Source organism: Electrona antarctica (genome assembly GCF_951216825.1).
Source record: "Electrona antarctica genome assembly, chromosome: 24".
NCBI classification, from domain to species: Eukaryota; Metazoa; Chordata; class Actinopteri; order Myctophiformes; family Myctophidae; genus Electrona; species Electrona antarctica.
In genome coordinates, this window is record NC_136803.1 from 28,025,957 (window position 1) to 28,030,054 (window position 4,098).

Consider the following 4,098-nt stretch of genomic DNA (forward strand, 5'->3'; position numbering starts at 1 on the left):
TTTAAGGGCATGATATAAGCAAGCTAAGTGAACTTCAATTTAATAAAATCACATTGCAACATCACATCTGTCATTGCATGCAGGCAATGACAGTCAGTAACAGTACGGTACTGTAGTAGCTTACCTGTTAATGGGGGTTTTTGGGCAGCTGTTGTTGATGATGATCTTACCAGTATGAGCCAGCTAGCATTAACTACTCACCTAATGCAGTGGAGGTTCCATGTTTAATGTATTTCCAAAGTGTGTACATTGTTTAAGTCACAATTGCATGGTTTTCATATCATAAATATATGAACTTTGGCTAAAAGCTTGTGTATAATCCACGTGGATTCTTGTTTACCACTTGGTTAGCCCACCATTTTGGGCGGGAACCCCTTTTGGTGTTTTAAGCATTGTTATAATTTAGCTATTGAAAAATAGCAGATCTACAAGCTCATAGCGCGCCGCTACGAGCTTGTAGGTCTGCTATTTTTGAAAAAAAGTGAAAATAAAAATTTAAAAAAAATCTTTATTTTTTTCTTTTTTTTTTGAAAATAATTTGGGGACCCCCTAAAATAATTTGGCGACCCCCCGAGGGGTCGCGACCCACGGGTTGAGAACCCCTGGGTTAGACTATAGCGCTTGCCGGCATAATAACAACTTGTCATGGCAGCTTGTCTACAACCGAAACGCACTTGCTCTTCCTCTTCAAAATAAGAGCCACTTGTAATGATTAGTCAACACCAGTTTTATTTCTAAGTCTACTTCCAGGACGTAGATAGACATTTGTAGCACCCTGAGATAATGCTTTGAATGGTCCCGGGCCGGGGAACGGCCGTACCCCCTGCTCCCCCTGGGCCCTCCCTGACGGACTGCCTTATTTCCAGTTCAGAGAAAATGCGGTGAAGGCTCAGATGTCTCATTGTCAATTAAGAAAGAGAACATGCTAGGCCCATACCTCAATGCCAGTGCAGAGAACACGCATTGCAGGCCCACATACAGGTACCTCAAAGTGCATAGACCATGCATTGTAGGCCCACATTCTACTATTAAATGCACCACGTCTCTGTCTGCGTGTGTGTGTGTGTGTGTGTGTGTGTGTGTGTGTGTGTGTGTACAGTTGTAATGCACGTAACTCGACCCACCGACTTCACATTCGACACACGTGTTCCACACCCCCACAGGGAGTGCAGTGCCAGGTATCGAGTCGGTCGGACCCACGGTTCTCCAGAAACACCACAAAAGGCTCTGGTCAGGCTCTGCCAGTGGGCCTAATGAGGCCAACTCCTTTCACCTGGGCCAGGCTCTGCCAGTGGGCCTAATGAGGCCAACTCCTTTCACCTGGGCCAGGCTCTGCCAGTGGGCCTAATGAGGCCAACTCCTTTCACCTGTGCAATTTCCAGCCTCTGCCTCAGCCAAGTGAGGCTCAACCAATCAGGCTCTGCCAGTGGGCCGAATTGATTGCCAAGTACACTTTTCAGACTTGTCTTCACACACAGCCACATACACAGATCTCCATGTGGGACACTGGCTGACAGTTAAAACGGGTGCTATGACAACGTAAATCATTAGATTCCCAAGTTGTGGCCGACTGCGACGGGCACGTACAGGTCTAATGCCTCAAATTGCATAGAATGTGCATTGCAGGCCCACAGTAGCCTGGCTAATAAGCCAGACTAATATCACAACACGGCAGGCAATTTCTTTTTGCCAACGGCTGATTCGGTCTGGTTTATTAACCAGGCTAGGCCCACAGTGCCTGCACAGAGGATATGCAGACAGTGCAGGCCTATAGATGCATGCTGTGGATCGTGCTCTGGGGATCGGGTGTCTTTGGCTGGTGGCTATCCAGCACTGTTTCGGCCATGCAATGAATAAGTCATTTGTGAGACAGATGCCATGGCCACCATGCACCGCCGCTCAAAAGCTGTGTGTGTGTGTGTGTGTGTGTGTGTGTGTGTGTGTGTGTGTGTGTGTGTGTGTGTGTGTGTGTGTGTGTGTGTGTGTGTGTGAAGCCGTTTCATCCTTTTCTTTGCTGTAGTCTTGTACTACCATGTTGACACGTCCCTCCAGTCTGCTGCTCTCAGTGTGTGTGTGCATGTGCGTGCACTATGCACATACAATTTGCACTATAATTGCACGTCTCTGCATACAGTAGGTGTGTAATGTGTGTGAACCGAAGCATAATGAATAATGTCCTCCTTGTCCCTTCATCAATGTACTGTCATAGGGGTGCTTTGTGCTCTCTCTCTCTCTCTCTCTCTCTCTCTCTCTCTCTCTCTCTCTCTCTCTCTCTCTCTCTCTCTCTCTCTCTCTCTCTCTCTCTCTCTCTCTCTCCCCTGCACTGCTGATGCCATCTAAGTCTCTTGAATTGAATAAATTATTGATAATTCTCAGAAAGTGCACGGTACAACAATTTTATAAACGTCAACGTGGATAAACACAAACAAGCCTATGGCTCGGTTCACCAAACGCCTCCACCACCAATACACCCCCAACACGGATGCACACACATCAAACTACTCGGTTCACAAACGCCACCACCACCAGTACACCCCCAACACGGATGCACACACATCAAACTATCCACCATCCTTTGCATACTGTGCTTATGATGATTAATCTCAAACTGCCAGATCGGAGATATCTCCACCTACCGATAGGCCTATGTGTGGTGGTGACATGATCTAAATTCTAAATAATTCGATATAGTTGCCAGAACAGCGGCCATTAACAAACCTCCTACTGATTTGGAAACCAATCCTGTCATCGCCCCCAAAACAGAAGTCTTAATGTATACTGTATATAGGCCCATGTTTTCTGAATTGTTTCCACCCTGTTTTAGCAGCTACACGGGATTTAGATGGCACTCACGTATCGGTAGGCACAGGCCTAGATCTCCTGTTTGTCTGGCAATGCTTGCGAGACTAGCTTTTCATAGGCTGACCTTTGGAGCAAGTGAGCAGTGTCAGTATACTGGTGCTGCTGCTTAGCTGATTATTTGGTCACCTTGTATCTAACCGTTCTGAATCCCTACCATCACAGACTACCGCCCTTTGTGATAGAAGTGGAGACATCCCACTGTCATATATTCCCAGGAGAGCAGAGCACAATGGGATTCAATTCTATAGGGACCAGCTTTGGGCATATGAGCAACCTCTAAGGCAGGGGTTCTCAACCCGTGGGTCGCGACCCCTCAGGGGGTCGCCAAATTATTTTGGGGGGTCCCCAAATTATTTTCAAAAAATAAATAAAAAAAAAACCCTTTTTTTTTAACTGAATGGCTGGAAAATGGAAATTAAGAGTTTACATAGTACGTGGTGCATGCATAAACTTAATGATTATATCTGGTTTCAGTATTCATTTATGATATATTTTCTGGTTATTTTTTAAGTCAGTTTGTATTGGTGGTGGGGAGGGGGGCGGGGCAGGGGTCGTGAGACATGGCCAAAGCATTTCCGGGGGTCCCCAGCCAAAAACGTTGAGAACCCCTGCTCTAATGGTCCAAATTGACACTTTCAGGAATAAACTAGTACTCCAAATGTGCCTGTGTCAATGGCCTATACTCAGGCCATTGACACAGGCATGAGCCTATCGAGAAAAGAAGGGCTGTCCTGTGCCTTATTATTAAGCCATCAAACGGCCAACGCTGGGTAATTTGGCTGTAGAACCACATGGGGCCTCTGTCAGGTCCCCTGTGGCTCTAGTCTGGCGATTTGATATACCTGCTCTCCCGTGATGGGATCCTGATACAGCAATGGCGACCAGAAAAACAAAACCCCACTGTTAACTCTGGTAGCCTATACAGTACAGTGCAGCGAAGGCCGGCCGGCTGCCTGGACCACACCAGCATTATAAGCCCCTGTAATGACTGAACCATGGCTGTGGGCCGCCTGTCCAGTCCACTCCACACGGACACCCGCTTTGGCCCCGGAGTCTCAGAAAGGTCCGCTGAATGCGGATGGAAAATGTCAAGTCACTGTGTGCTCCTCCCGACAGGAAGCAGAGGGGGCGAGCACACAGGATTCCCATTCATTCATGGAAGCCTTTTCTCTGATGGGAAAATTAAGCCGGGGCTAGGGGGTTAAAGCCAGAGGAACTTGTCAGGGGAGAGAGAGA